This window comes from Cupressus sempervirens, chromosome 7, assembly GCF_028749045.1.
Source record: "Cupressus sempervirens isolate cs-2001-9-10 chromosome 7, ASM2874904v1, whole genome shotgun sequence".
Classification (NCBI taxonomy): domain Eukaryota; kingdom Viridiplantae; phylum Streptophyta; class Pinopsida; order Cupressales; family Cupressaceae; genus Cupressus; species Cupressus sempervirens.
Genome location: NC_143124.1, coordinates 765,160,842 through 765,178,364, shown reverse-complemented (window position 1 = coordinate 765,178,364; position 17,523 = coordinate 765,160,842). Strand labels below are relative to the sequence as shown.

Sequence of the window (17,523 nt, the reverse complement as noted above, 5' to 3'; positions counted from 1 at the left end):
ACATCCAAAACTTGGATAGTTGATTCACCCCCCCTTCCCCCCCTCAACTATTCTAAATTATTCTACCATAGTTATCATTATTATTTACATGTGTAGGTTTATTTTTCCTACAAGAATTGAGTCATCTAGATTTGAGCTTGAATGAGTTTGAAGGTGAAATATCAAAGCATTTCACTTCCTTGTACAACTCAAAGTATCTCAACTTGTCCTTCACTAAGTTCAATAGTATGATTCCCTACCAGTTGGGGAGTCTCTCTTAGTTGGAAGTTTTGGACATGTCTACTGCAGAGGAGCATGATTTTGGAATAGACATTCTTTTTTGGTGAAATATGTAGTCCTAATTTAGAGTGGATAGAAAAGTTGTAAAAATTAAAATACTTGCCCCTTAGTGGAGTAGTGCTAGATATGGTAGGAAAGCAATTGGAAGCACCCCTTTCTCATCTTCATAATCTCCAACAACTCCACCTTTTAGAATGCAACCTTTTAGGGCACATTCCTAGTTATATCCATAAGCTATCATTCCTTACCCACCTACACTTTGGGTTAAAACAAAGTTGAAGCACCAGGACCATTGTGGTTAGGAAATATGACTAATTTGGTTTTTCTTTGGTGGTCTAAAAGTTTGTTATTAAGTGGTTCATTTCAATTGAGTCTCTCTTGTCTACCTTCTCTAAAAGAGCTAATATTAGGGCTAAGTAACCTAAGAGTTGAATCATGCAATGATACTTTCCAACTTACATAGTATATTTCCTATGTGTCTTTGTTACCTCTCGGTTCAGGCGTTGCTTATGTCTTGGTACCTTTGAGATAGATTTTTAATCAGGATTCCCTTGACCTAGATTATGGTTTTAGCTATTTGATTTCTTTTCTGTTAGGGACTTGAGGTTATCTCCTTAGCATAGTCGGAGTTGGACATTTAAGTTCTATGAGGTTGGATGGTAGTTTTTCTTATACCATTGAGATCTGATAGCTAGATGTCATTGTTGGGTGTACTTGTGTAGTTGTTCCTTTCATTTTGATCTCGTGCTTATGTTTAGTGGTCATTTTTTATTTACTGTACTTTATTATCTAGAGATCTTATGAGAGTTTTTTTTGTATGTTCATATATTGATTTTAATTATCTCATGATGATAGTTAGATGGATGATTTATATGTAGTTTTCTATGGTTACTAACCCCATACTTGCATGTGTATGGTGTACATACATGTCTTACTTTATGTTTAACATTCCTTTTGTAGTTATGGAAGGGATTCATTGTCACCTGCTAGTTAGGATCTACATGATGCACCACTCCCTTCCATTGCCTATATATATATATATCTGTGTGCGTATATGTATACATATATATGTATATGTATATATATGTATATATGTATATGTATATGTATATATGTATATATATATATATATACATATATGTACATATACATGTTTATATATACATATGTATATGTGTATATGTATATATATACATATAGACATATACATATGTATATACATACATACATACATACATATATATATATATATACATATACATATATGTGTGTGTGTGTGTGTGATTGGCTTTCATGCAAAGTATTGGTACTAGGCATTGAATTTCCTAAATTGCCAAGATGAGTGTGTCCTATCCCAATATCTCAATGGTAAAGAGGAGAGATGGTTTGACTCAAGTCCAAATCCTAAACTTGTGCCAATTGTCCTAGAAAATAGGGCAAACATATGAGTTATTTACCCTTCCAAATTTGTCAAATGATGAGAATTTGAGATTTTGACCCTTGAGCTTGGTTTAGTACGTTGTCTTTGAAATGGGGTTTCTTATTTAGATTTGCGCGTATTTGTGATTTTTAGTTAAATTAAATCAAATTAAGAGAATATTAAATGATTTAATGTAATGAAAATTTTTATAAATGAAATTTTATTAAAAAAATTATATTTAATTCATTGAGAAATTAATTAAATAGAATAATTAAATTTATAAGATTTAATTAAAGCTCTGAATTTGGCATAATAATATTTATTTAATTTTTAATAATTATTAATTTAAGAGTTTCATTCTAATTAATGAACTCTAAATATTATTATTATTTAAATTAATAAAAAGTACTACTAGATACATCTTGTGATTTAATAAAAGAAATAGAGAATCAATAATGAAATAAATTTCATTTTAATTAAAATACAAAAATTTGCTAATGAAATGAAAATAAATTCAAATAATAACGAAAAAAAATTTGCATATATTCTAAAAACCAAAACCTTGAAGGAGAAAGCTCTTTATAAAGAAATTAGAGCTCATTTCTCCACCTGTAGATTTGGAGGTGAAATTTTTTGAAATTTGTACAATCTCTGAGTGTTTGTCTGGTTAGCATCAGATCAAGGTAGAAATGTTGCTTGAGATTATCACAGTAGTTTTTTTTTAATATTTCCTTTATCTTCTTCGTGCTTTTTTGAGGATCTTGATTTAGAAATAGCTTTGTATTGAAACTCTTGTTTGAGTAATTAATGTTCTTTATTATTGAAATGTCTATGGATGGAAATCAAATTTGAAACCCTCATGTTGAGAAATTTTGTTTGGATTATCAATTTAGATAGAGTTTGTTTTTATTTGAGAATCAAATTTGTGTTAAATTGGAAATTGATTTGAGAAGACTATTCTTATTATTAAATTATAAAAAAGGGGGCTTGCTAGAAACAAACATATATACTAGACCTCTATCAATGAGTTTATTAAAAAGAAAAAGATTATGGAGGGGGCCTTTTATTGTTTTATACCCAAAAAAATTACAAAAAAAAAGGTGGGGGGAAGATGGGCAATGAACCCCCCACCCCCGACTGCAATAGCAATAGACATTGCCAAAGTAGAAGACATTACTAAGGCAACAAATGCTACTAGGACACTAGGCTACCAAAATAGCTAGGCCACTGAACAAGCTCCTTAAAATTAGGGAACACAATATGCAAATCACATTTGAGGTTTTGCAATTTTTTTCAAATTTGGTTTTTTAATATTAAATATTATCACTATTATTAATAATAATTAATGTATAAATTTAATAATTATTATTGTTAATAAATTATTATATCTTATTTTCTTAATAATTTAATAATTATTATTAAATTTTACTAATAATATTTGATTATAAGATGTTGTTATATAGAATATTATTTTAAAAATTAAATAGATGTGTTTTAGATTGTTATTTAAATATTTTTTTTTAAATTTTGAGAATGTTATTTTGGAAATGGTTCAATTTTTATGATAATGATTTTTATACTAAGAAAATTTTATTACGTTTGTGAATTTGAAAACCTTACTAGTGTGACACTTTGAAATTGGAAAAACTTGAACCCATTATAATTAAACTATTGTGTTTTCAAAATAGATGAACTATGAAACTACACTTATTAAATTACTTTATGTGATGTATGGTTTATTTTACTAGGGGTTGGTTTTACTTAGTATGTTGACCAATTTTGGATGTTTACTAGAGGCCTGGGAGTTATTACTTTATGATGTTATATGTGATGTTGTGGTTATGTGATTTGATCTTTAAGATGTGAATCGGTGGTTATATTGTGATTTCCAATTGCTTGTATAGAGATAATGAGGCCATTGTGACCTTATTAGATTTTTTGCTATGATCTTAGGGTAGGTTATCTTTATACATGTTGGGAAGTGACTTGCGATGAAGGCTAAAGCCCTAAAAAGGTTTACTAGGTAACCCATTGTAGGTTGCATTAAAAAGTGATAATATTTTTGTAAATGAGTTTAAAATGTATTAATAAGAATCAATGTTTTACCTTGCCCATGCCTCGAGTGCTGGTATAGGCTAGGATGGGAGTATAGAGGATGCTTGGTTGTGACCTTACCTTGTTATCATACCTTGTATATTTGAAAGTATACTAATACCACATAGAGTTAGTAGGGGGCCAAAGTCTAGAGAGGCTTCCAAGGTAACCTTAAAGTTGAATCATGCAATGAAACTTTCCCACTTACATAGGGGGCATGTGCAAGATCATGGTGTACCAAACTATGGCCTTAAGTGATAGTGAAAAATCAACAAATCAAGTTTATGTCAACTTGACACATAATTTTGAAGTGGTTATGCACTATATATCAAAAAGTTGTAAGAAAATAATCTGTAGGAAATTGAATGTAGTTTCTAAACTACTAGGCCTTATTAGGAGAAAACAATAATTAATTGGTCAAAAGTTTGAATTTTAATGCAGTACTAAGAAAATTTCAGGGCAAAAAAAAAAGTAGCTGTATGTCTGACCACCTTAATCAAAATCAAATCATAATATTTTTTAACTATAATTATAGATGTGAAAAGTAGACTCATGCCCGGATGTGACACATATTTTTTGGTATTTTTATTCCAAATAAATAATTAAATATGAATTTTCTACCAAAACTTTTTCAGAAATAAAAAAAGTCTTGTGTCTGACCACCCTAACTAATAGAAAATTTTACCAAATTTAAATTTATTTATTTTTTTCTTATATTAGGTGAAGTATAGAATGTGATGCAACTTTTAGATTTAAAAAATGCTATACCGTTTTAAAGTTATAGCAATTTTTCAAAAAGTATGTCAATCAGCACTTTACAATAATCTTCATTGATAATTAACTAATAAATACTTATCGAATTCAAAATTTGACAGAAATTATATTGATGAAATCTAGAGAGCGATATTAAAAAACCCTTTTCATTTTATTCAATTTCGATCAAAATAACATTGTCAGATGGCTACCCGAAGTCTGAGTATCACTAAAACCCTCTTCAAACACATCTTTTGGGTTGACCTGGTAGGCTTGGTAAATACCAAGCCTAATTGGATATCCGATCTCAAATTGGATATCCAATATGCTTCGGGTGGGAAATTTCAAATCCCAACCCATTTATGATATAAAATTGAGTTTCAACATTATAACTTATGATTTATAAATTATTTTACTTATACTACTATGTAAAGACGTATTTTAATCTATTATATATATAATAACGTAATGTAAAGATATAAGATATAATCTAGTAATCTATAATAATATATTATGTTAATATTATTACAATCTATAAATATAATTTATATTATTATTATTTTTACTAAATATAATAACGTAATATTTATATATATATAATATACTTATTATATATTATTAAATTAATATGTATGTTATTAATATATATAATAATGTAATATTTTCATTAAATATAATATGTATTATATATTATTATATTAATATGTATAATAATATAATATATATATATAATAATGTAATATATTAAATATAAATATATAATATGTATTATATATATTATTATATTAATATGTATGTTACTATAATATATATATATATATGTTATTAATATATATGTATATTATTAATATATATGAGTCAAAGGGGGTCATAGGTCAACCATTGACCCCCTTTGATGCATTAAATGATGACATATTTCCCTAAGGGTCCTAGGACCCCTAGCTACATATTACAATGGTTAATATGGGTCAAAGGGGGTCATAGGGTGACTTATGACCCCTTTTGACCCATTAAATGAGAACATATGTCCCTACGGGTCCTAGGACCCCAAGGGACATATTCCAATTGTTCATATGGCTCAAAAGGGGTCATAGGGTGACCTATGACACCCTTTGACCCATTAAATGATGACATATGTCGCTAGGGGTCCTAGCACCCCTAGGGACATATTTGAATGGGTAATATGGGTCAAAGGAGGTCATAGGGTGACTTATGACCCCTTTGACCAATGAAACAATGACATATGTCCCTAGCAGTCTTAGGACCCTTAAGGATATATTCGAATCATTCATATGGGTCAAAGGGGGTCATTGGGTGACCTATGACCCTTTTTGACCCATTAAACTACAACATATGTCCCTTGGGGTCATAGGACCCCTACGGACATATTTGAATCGTTCATATGGGTCAAAGGGTGTCATAGCGTGACCTATGAGCCGCTTTGACCCATTAAACGATGACATATGTCTTTAGGTGTCCTCAGACCCCTAGGGACATATTCAAATGGGTAATATGGGTGAAAGAGGGTCTTAGGGTGACCTATGACCCACTTTGACCCATTAAACGATGACATATGTCACTAGGTGTCCTAGGACCCCTAAGGACATATTCGAATGGGTAATATGGGTCAAAGGGGGTCACAGGGTGACCTAAAAACCCTTTTGACCCATTAAACGATGACATATGTCTCTAGGGGTCCTACAACCCCTAGAGACATATTCAAATTGTTCATATGGGTCAAAGGGGGTCATAAGGTGATCTATGACCCCATTTGACCCATTAAATGATGATATATGTCACTAGGGGTCCTAGGACCCCTAGGGACATATTCAAACCATTCATATGGGTCAAAGGGGGTGATAGAGTGACCTATGACCCTCTTTGGCCCATTAAATCATGACATATGTCGCTAGGGGTCCTCGAACCCCTAGGGACATATTCGAATGGGTAATATGGGTGAAAGAGGGTCATAAGGCGACCTATGATCCCTTTGACCCACTAAACGATGATATATATCCCTAGGGTTCCTAGGACCCCTGGGGACATATTCAAATGGGTAATATGGGTTAAAGGGGGTCACAGGGTGACCTATGACCCCCTTGGACCCATTCAATGACGACATATGTCCCTAGAGGTCCTAGGACCCCTAGGGACATATTTGAATCATTCATATGGGTCAAAGGGTGTTATAGGGTGACCTATGACCCCCTTTGACCTATTAAAAGATGACATATGTCCCTAGGGGTCCTAGGACCCATAAGAACAACTACATATGTCCCTAGGGGTCCTAAGACCCCTAAGGAGATATTCGAATTGTTCATATGGATCAAAGGGGGTCATAGATCACCCTATGACTCCCTTTGACCCATTAAACGACGACATATGTCCCTTGGGTTCCTAGGACCCAAAGGGACATATCCGATTCATTCATATGAGTCAAAGGGGGTCATTGGGTAACTAATGACTCCCATTGACCCATTAAATGATGACATATCTGCCTTGGGGTCCAAAGACCCCTAGGGACATATTCGAATCATTCATATGGTCAAAGGGGGTCATAGTGTGACCTATGATCGCCTTTGACCCATTAAACGACGACATATGTCTCTAGGGGTCCTAGGATGCCTAGGCACATATTTGAATCGTTACCTCTAGAGACATATGTCATCATTTAATAGGTCAAAGGGGGTCATAGGGTGATCTATGACACCCTTTGATCCATTGAACGACGACATGTCTCTAGGCATCCTAGGACCCATAGGGACATATTTGAATGGGTAATATGTGTCAAATGGGGTTATAGGTCACCCTATGACTCACTTTGACCCATTAAATGATGACATATGAACATATTCAAATCGTTCATATGGGCTTTGACCCATTAAATCACGACATATGTCCCTAGGGGTCCTAGGACTCCTAGAAACATATTCAAATGGGTAATATGTGTCAAAGGGGGTCATAGGTTGACCTATGACCCTCTTTGACACATTAAATGATGACATATGTCCCTAGGGGTCTTAGGACCCTTAGGGACATATTCGAATGGGTCATATGGGTCAGAGGGGGTCATAGGGTGACTTATGATCCCTTTGACCTATTAAACAATGACATATGTCGCTAGGGGTCCTAGAACCCTCAGGGATATATTCAAATAATTCATATGGGTTTGACCCATTAAACGATGACATATGTTGCTAGGTATCTTAGAACCCTTAGGGACATATTTGAATCATTCATATGGGTCAAAGGTGATCATAGGTGACCTATGATCCCCTTTGACCCATTAAACGATGACATATGGTGCTAGGGGTCCTAGAACCTGTAGGGACATATTTGAATTGTTTATATGGGTCAAAAGGGATCATAGGTGACCTATGACCCCCTTTGACCAATTAAATGACGACATATGTCTCTAGGGTTCCTAAGACCCTTAGGAAAATATTCAAATCATTCATATGGGTCAAAGGGGATTATAGGGTGACCTATGACCCTGTTTGACCCATTAAATGATGACATATGTCTCTATGGGTCCTTGAAACCCTAGAGACATATTAGAATGGGTAATATGGGTCAAAGGGTGACCTGTGACCCTTTTTTACCCATTAAACAATGACATATGTCCCTAAGGGTCTTAAGACCCGTAGGGACATATTCGAATGGGTGATATGGGTTAAAGGGGATCACAGGGTGACCTATGACCCCCTTTGATCCATTAAATGATGACATATGTCTCTAAGGGTCCTAAGACCCCTATGGACATATTTGAATCATTCATATGGGTCAAAGGGGGTCATAGGCGACCTATGACCAATTTTTACCCATTAAATGATGACATATGTCACTAAGGGGTCCTAGAACCCCTAGGGACATATTTGAATCATTCATATTGTTCAAACGTGATCATAGGTGACCTATGACCCTTTTTGACCCATTAAACGATGACATATGTCTCTATGGGTCCTAAGACCCTTAGGAAAATATTCAAATCATTCATATGAGTCAAAGGGGGTGACAGGGTGACCTATGACCCTCTTTGACCTATTAAATGATGACATATGTCTCTAAGGGTCCTCAGAATCCTAAGGACATATTAGAATGGGTAATATCGGTGAAAGGGTGACCTATGACCCCCTTTGACCCATTAAATGATGACATATGTCCCTAGGGGTTCTAGGACTCGTAGGGACATATTCGAATGGGTGATATGAGTGAAAGGGGGTCATAGGGTGACCTATGACCCTCTTTGACCCATTAAACAATGACATGTCTCTAGTGGTCCTAGAAGCCCTAGGGACATTTGAAGTGTTCATATGGGTCAAAGGAGGTCATAGGGTCACTTATGACCCCCTTTGACCTATTAAATGATGACATATGTCTCTAGGGGTCATAGAAACCCTAAAGACATATTCAAATCATTCATATCGGTCAAAGGGGGTCATAGGGTGACCTATGACCCTCTTTGACCTAATAAATGATGACATTTGTCTCTAGGCATCCTCGGACCTTTAGGAACATATTTGAATAGGTAATATGGGTCAAAGGGGGTCATAAGGTGATCTATGACACCCTTTGACCCATTAAACAAAGACATATGTCCCTAAGTGTCTTAGTACCCCTAAGGAAATATTTGAATTGTTCATATGGGTCAAAGGGGGTCATAGGGTGACCTATGACCCCTTTTGACACATTAAACAACGACATATGTCCATAGGGGTACTAGGACCCCTAAGGAAATATTCCAATTATTCATATGGGTCAAAAGGACCTGTGACCCCCTTTGACCTATTAAACGACGACATATGTCCCTCGAGTTCGTAGGTCTCATAGGGACATTCAAATCATTCATATAGGTCAAAGGGGGTCATAGGGTGGCTTATGAGCCCTTTTTTCTCATTAAACGATGACATATGTCCCTTAGGCTCCTAAGACCCCTAGGGACATATTCGAATTCTTCATATGGTCAAAGGGGATCATAGGGTGACCTATGACCCCCTTTGACCCATTAAATGACAACATATGTCTCTAGGGGTCCTATGACCCCTAGGGACATATTTGAATAGAAAATATTTGTCAAAGGTGGTCATAGGTCACTCTATGACCCCTTTTGACACATTAAACGATGACATATGTCTCTAGGGGTCCTAAGACCCCTAAGGACATATTTGAATCATTCATATGGCTCAAAGGGGGTCATAGCATGACCTATGACACCCTTTGACCCATTAAATAATGACATATGTCTTTAGGGGTCCTAAGACCCCTAGAGACATATTTGAATGGATAATATGGGTCAAAGGGTGTCATGGGTTACCCTATGACCCCCTTTGTCCCATTAAACAACGAAATATGTCCCTAGGGGTCCTAGGACTCCTAAGAACTTATTCGAATCATTCATATAAGTCAAAGGGGGTGACCCGTTTGAACCATTAAATGACGACATATGTCCCTAGAGGTCCAAGGACCCCTAAGGACATAATCAAATCGTTTATATGGGTCAGATGGGTTCATAAGGCGACTTATGACCCCCTTTGACTCATTAAAGGATGACATATGTCCCTAGGGGTCCTAGGACCTCGAGGGACATATTCGAATGGGTAATATGACTCAAAGTCGGTCACAATGTGACTTAGACCCCTCTTTGACGCATTAAATGACGACATATGTCACTAGGGGTCCTAGAATCCCTAGAGACATATTCTAATCGTTCATATGGGTAAAAGGGGGTCATATGGTGACCTATGCCCCCTTTCACCCATTAAACGATGACATATGTCTCTAGGGGTCCTAGGACCCCTAGAGACATATTTAAATAATTGATATGGGTCAAAGAGGGTCATAGGGTGACCTATGACCCCCATTCACTAATTAAATGATGACTAATGTCTCTAGGGGTCCTAGGACCTCCAGGGACATATTTGAATGGGTAATATGGGTCAAAGGTGGTCACAGGGTGACCTATGACCCCCTTTGACCTATTAAAAGATGACATATATCATTAAAGGACAACATATGTCATTAAAAGACAACATATGTCTCAAGGGGTCCTAGGACCCCTAAGAACATATTCAAGTCATTTATATGGGTCAAATGGAGTCATAGGTCACCCTTTAACCCCCTTTGACCCATTAAATGATGACATGTGTCCCATGGGATTCCTAGGACCCCTAGAGACATATTATAATTGTTCAAATGGGTCAAAGGGGGTCATAAAGTGACTTATGACCCCCTTTGACCCATTAAATGATGACATATGTCCCTTGGGGTCCTATGACCCCTAGGGACATATTCGAATCGTTCATATGGTCAAAGGGGTTACCTATGACCCCGTTTGATGCATTAAATGATGACACATGTCTGTAGGGGTCCTAGAACCCCTAAGGATTAATTTGAATGGGTGGTCATAGGTCACCCTATGAACCCCTTTGACCAATTAAACAATGACATATGTCCCTAGGCTTCCTAGGACCCTTAGGGACAGATACGAATCATTCACATGGTTCAAAAGGGATCATACGGTGACCCATGACCCTTTTTGACCTATTAAATTATGACATATGTCCCTTGGGGTCCTAAGACCCATACAAACATATTCGAATCTTTCATATGGGTCAAAGGGTGACCTATGACCTGCTTTGACACATTAAACGATAATATATGTCTTTAGGTGTCCTCAGACCCCTAGGGACATATTCAAATGGGTAATATGGGTGAAAGGGGGTCTTAGGGTGACCTATGACCCCCTTTGACCCATTAAATGATGACATATGTCACCAGGGGTCTTAGGACCCTTAGAGATATATTTGAATGGGTAATATGGATCAAAAGAGGTCACAGGCTATCCTATGAACCCCTTTGACCCATTAAACGATAACATATGTCACTAGGGGTCTTAGAACCCTTAGGGAGATATTCGAATTGTTCATATGGGTCAAAGGAGGTCATAAGGTGACCTATGACCCCATTTGATCCATTAAATGATGATATATGTCACTAAGGGTCGTAGGACCCCTAAGGATATATTCAAATCATTCAGATGGGTCAGATCGGTTCATAGGGTGACTTATGATCTTTTTTGACCCATTAAATGATGACATATGTCGCTAGGGGTCCTCGGACCCCTAGGGACATATTTGAATGGGTAATATGGGTCAAGGGGGTCATAAGGTGACCTATGACCCCTTTGACCCACTAAATGAAGAAATATGTCCCAAGGGGTCTTATGACCCCTAGGGACATATTCAAATGGGTAATATGGGTCAAAGGGGGTCACAAGGTGACCTATGACCCCCTATGATCCATTAAACGATGACATATGTCCTTAGGGGTCGTACGACCTCTAGGGACATATTCGAATTGTTCATATGGGTCAAAGGGTGTCATAAGGTGACCTATGACCACCTTTGACTCATTAAAGGATGACATATGTGCCTAGGGGTCCTAGGACCCCTAAGGACATATTCAAATTGTTCATATGGGTCAAAGGGGGTTATAGATCACCCTATTACCCCCTTTGACCCATTAAACGATGACATATGTCCCTTGGGTTCCTAAGACCCCTAGGGACATATTCGATTCATTCATATGGGTCAAAGGGGGTCATTGGGTGACTAATGACCCGCATTGACCCATAAAACGATGACATATTTGCCTTGGAGTCCTAAGACCTCTAGGGACATATTCGAATTGTTCATATGGTCAAAGGGGGTCATAGTTTGACCCATGACCACCTTTGACCCATTAAATGATGACATATTTCTCTAGGGGTCTTAGGACCCCTACAGACATATTTGAATCGTTACCCCTAGAGACATCTGTCATTGTTTAATGTATCAAAGGGAGTCATATGGTTACCTATGATACCCTTTGACCCATTAAATGATGACATATGTCTCTAAGGGTCCTAGGACCCCTAAGGACATATTTGAATGGGTAATATGCATCAAAGGTGGTCATAGGTCACCTTATGACCCGCTTTGACCCATTAAATGATTATATATGTCCCTAGGGGTCCTAGGACCACTAGAAACATATTCAAATCGTTCATATGAGCTTTGACCCATTAAATGACGACATATGTTTTTAAGAGTCCTAGGACCCCTAGGGACATATTCAAATGGGTAATATGGGTCAAAGGGGGTAATAAGGTGACCTATGACTCCTTTTGACCCATTAAATGATAACATATGTCCTTAGGGGTCTTATGACCCCTATAGACATATTTGAATGGGTCATATGGGTCAAAGGGGGTCATAGGGTGACTTATGATCCCCTTTGACTTATTAAATGACGATATATGTCACTAGGGGTCCTAAGACCCTTAAGGACATTCAAATCATTCATATGGGTCAAAAGGGGTCATAGGTGACCTATGACCCCCTTTGACCCATTAAACGATGACATATGTCGCTAGGTGTCTTAGAACCCCTAGGAACATATTTGAATCATTCATATAGGTCAAAGGGGATCATAGGTGACCTATAACTCCATTTGACCCATCAAACGATGACATATGTGTCTAGGGGTCCTAGGACCCTTAAGAAAATATCGAATTCGTTCATATGTGCACCCTATGACCCTCTTCGACCCATTAAACGATGACATATAATGCTAGGGGTTCTCAAACCCTTGGAGACATATTCGAGTGGGTAATATGGGTCAAAGGAGGTCATAGGTTAGCCTATGACCCCCTTTGACCCATTAAATTATGACATATGTCTCTTGGGTTCCTAGAACCCCGACATATTCGACTCGTTCATATTGATCAAATGGGGTCATAGGGTGACTTATGACCCCCTTTGATCCCATTAAATAGTAAGATATATTCTTTTGGGTCCTATGACCTTTAGGGACATATTCGAATCGTTCATATGGTAAAAGGCGGTCATAGGGTGACTTATGACCCCCTTTGACCCATTAAATGATGGCATATGTCGCTAGGGGTCCTAGGACCCCTAGGGACATATTTGAATGAGTAATATGGGTCAAAGGGGGTCATAGGGTGACCTACGACCCCCTTTTACTCATTAAACGATAACATATGTCCCTAGGGGTCCTAGGACCCCTAGGGACATTTTTAAATGTGTCATATGGGTCAAAGGGGGTCATAGGTCACCTTTGACCCATTAAACAAATACATATGTCTCTAAGGTTCCCAGGAGAACCCCTAGGAACATATTCAAATCATTCATATGGGTCAAAGGGAGTCATAGGGTGACCTATGACCCACTTTGACCCATTAAACTATGACATATGTCGCTAGGGGTCTTTAGACCCCCAGAGACATATTTGAATAGGTAATATGGACCAAAAGGGGTCATACGTCACCCTATGACCCTCTTTGACCCATTAAACAATGACATATGTCCCTTGGGGTCCTAAGACCCCTAGGGACATATTCAAATGGGTAATATGGGTCAAAGGGGGTCACAAGGTGACCTATGACCCCCTTTGACCCATTAAACAATGACATATGTCTATAGGGGTCCTAGAATCCCTAAGCACATATTCGAATCATTCATATGGTTCAAAGGGGGTCATAAGGTGACCTATGACCCCCTTGGACCCATTAAACGATGACATATATCTGTAGGGGTCCTAGGACCCCTAGGGACATATTCAAATTGTTCATATGGGTCAAAGGTTGTCATAGGGTGACCTATGACCCTCTTTGACCCATTAAATGATGACATATGTCTCTAGGGTCCTCGGACCCCTAGGGACATATTCGAATGGATAATATGGGTCAAAGGGGGTCATAGGGTGACCTATGACCCCCTTTGACCCATTAAATGATGACATATGCCCCTATGGGTCTTAGGACCCCTAAGGACATATTCGAATGGGTAATATGGGTCAATGGGAGTAAATGACGACATATGTCCCTAGGGGTCCTAGGAGCCCTAGGGACATATTCAAATCATTCATATGGGTTGAAGGGGGACATAGGGTGACCTATATAGACCAAAGGGGGTCATAGGGTGACCAATGACCCGCTTTGATCCGTTAAATGACGACATATGTTCTTAGGGGTCTTAGAAACTCTAGGGACATATTCAAATTGTTCATATGGGTCAAAGGGGGTCATAGGATGAGCTATGACCCTCTTTGACCCTTTAAACTATGACATATGTCTTTAGGGGTCCTCGAACCCCTAGGGACATATTCAAATGGATAATATTGGTAAAAGGGGGTCATAGGTCAGGGGTCATACGGTGACCTATGAGCCCCTTTGACCCATTAAATGATGACATATGTCCCTAGGTGTCTTAGGACCCCTAGGGACATATTCAAATGGGTAATATGGGTCAAAGGGGGTCACAGGGTGACCTATGACCCTCTTTGACCCATTGAATGACAACATATGTCTGTAGGGGTCCTAGAACCCCTATGAGCATATTCGAATCGTTCATATGGGTCAAAGGGGTTCACAGGCTGACCTATGATCCCGTTTGATCTATTAAACGATTACATATGTTGCTAGGGGTCCTAGGACCCTTAGGGACATATTCAAATAATTCACATGGGTCAAAAGGGGTCACAGGTTGACCTATGACCCCCTTCGACCCATTAAACGATGAAATATGTTTGTAGGGGTCCTAGAGCCCCTAGAGACGTATTTGAATCTTTCATATGGGTCAAAGGTCATCATAGGTTGACCTATGACCCCCTTCAACCGATTTAAGGATTACCTATGTTCATAGTGGTCTTAGGACCTCTAAGAATGTATTTGAATCATCCTTTTAGGTCAGAGGGGGTGATAGGTTAACCTATAACTCCCTTTGACTCGTTTAAGGATGCCATATGTCCCTAGGGGTCCTAGGGTGTTGGAATTATGATATATTTTTCATTAGTCAGAATACTTATTTGATTATGAATGCTTACCGAGCTCATCACCTATTCTACAATTCACACCGAGTATTTAGCGGTTACCTTATAAATTATGTAGGTAAACAGTAGATACTGAGCATTCCTTTGAAAATTGAGTATATGGTTAGTTCAGCAGTATTTACAAGTTCACAATGGTTACCGTGCAGAATAGTGGTTACTTAGCAAAACAGTGTCCTCCAAGCACTTAGTGGTTACAAAGCAGAACAATGTTCCCCAAGCAGTCAGTGCTCACCGAGTCATCAGAAGAACTTAGTGTTTACCAAGTGATCAAAGTAAACAAAGAACTTAGTGTTTACCAAGTGAACAAGGTAAATGAAGGAATAAGTGATTACCGAGTAAACAAGGTAAGTCAGTGTTTCCCAAGGGAAGAAGGTTATCAATGGATTCAGTTTTTTTACCGAGTGGCACAATATTCACCAAGTCACCAATGGTTACTGAGTTCGAAGCTACTTTGAATGATTAGTATGGACCGTGCCTCTACTATTACCGAGTGCATGACGATGCAATGTATTGTATTGGATGCTGAGTATCAGAAGGTCACCGAGTCAGTTTGTGGAACCCGAGTTTTGTACCACTTGGCTGACTCAATAATGCTTATTCACTTGTGTTTGGCCGACCTTGCCAATGTAAATATTGGAATAGTATATATCATTTGAAATGATGAGATGTTGAATATCGTTAGTTGTGTTATGTTGCAATAATTTGAGAAGAGGGAAAGCAAATCACTAGCAGAATAGAGGAATACATCAAGGTCAACATTGATACAGAAAAGATATATCCATGACATCAGGTGATCAGAGCACAAAGGATCGTATCAGCAATCAGTTGTAATAAGATCCACTACTTCATCCTAATAGTTGAATCAATTAGCTAAATACTTTAACAAGGTAGACTTGATAGTCTTTTGTAAATCTCCTAACAGAGTGCATACTTCATTGTATGTTTGTAAATCCTTTAACAAGGTGGATCTAGGAATCCTACTTGCTCCTAACAGGGCAGATCATCAGAAGTAATCATTGTAAGCCTTAATCGGCCAACTTTATACTGCAGTATTGAAGTTTTGTGGGCATCATCCCCACCCCAGTTTTACTTTCTAATTGGAAGGTTTCTGGGTCACCAAATCTATGTGTTCAGGTGTTTATCTTTCCATGCATATAGTAAATTAGATGGATGAATGGTAAAAATATTTTTATGCAGAATTGAATTAAAGTTTTAGGGTTACTGATTCACCCCTCCCCTCTCAGTAAGCTTGTTAGTCTAGATTATTTCCAACAATTGGTATTAGAGCATTGTGGTTCTTAGGATAAAAGTTTGATAGCTTGAGAAAAGATCAAGGAAAATGGAGATATTCAAACTTGACAAATCTATTGAGAATGAAAAGCTAGATCTAGAAATGGCCATGACTCAACTCAATGAAGCAAAGGAGCATCTTTCTCAATCTCTGAAAAGAAGGAAGGAACTTGCAAGACAAATGAATGATCATCAGTATATTGAAGAAAGGATGGAAGACCTTTTACCATCAAGCAGTTCAAATGAAGCTAATGAAGCAATCTAGGAACTCCTAGCAAAGAATGGTTCTCTGCAGGAAGAAGTAAGAAAGCTCAAAAGAGAACGAGAAATCCAATCCATCAGGCTATTGTAAGTTTTGGAACAAAGAAACAAGGCAAATGAAGACTTAGAGGTAAGAAATAATCAATCCCTTTAGCATGAAGATCTTGTAGGTCAACTATCTGATGCAAATGAAGAAATTATGAATCTAAGATCTAAGAATGAAAGTTTGAGAAATGATTTAATCACTGAAAGACAAATCAATGCAAGCTTACAAAGTGATCTGAGATCTGAAAGACGAATCAATGAAAGTCTGGAAAATGACTTAAATATTGAAAAACAAGTCAATGAAAGGATGATAAAATCTCAAGCAGATATGGATCAATTGAATTTGCAAAATGAGAAGAATCTTCATAGACAAAAAGGTAAAGCAGGCCTTGGATACAATGAAGAAGGTGAATCTTCCAAATAGGGTACCCAAAAGAATCAAAGATCCACTTACAATCACTGTGGTAAGTTAGGTCATACATCTAATAGAT

The 17,523-nt window shown here is 37.5% G+C and overlaps 1 pseudogene; it reads left to right on the top strand.

Annotated features, from left to right (window-relative positions):
• Positions 1-17,523, top strand: part of LOC149549543 (uncharacterized) — a 120,710-nt pseudogene that overhangs the window by 16,254 nt on the left and 86,933 nt on the right.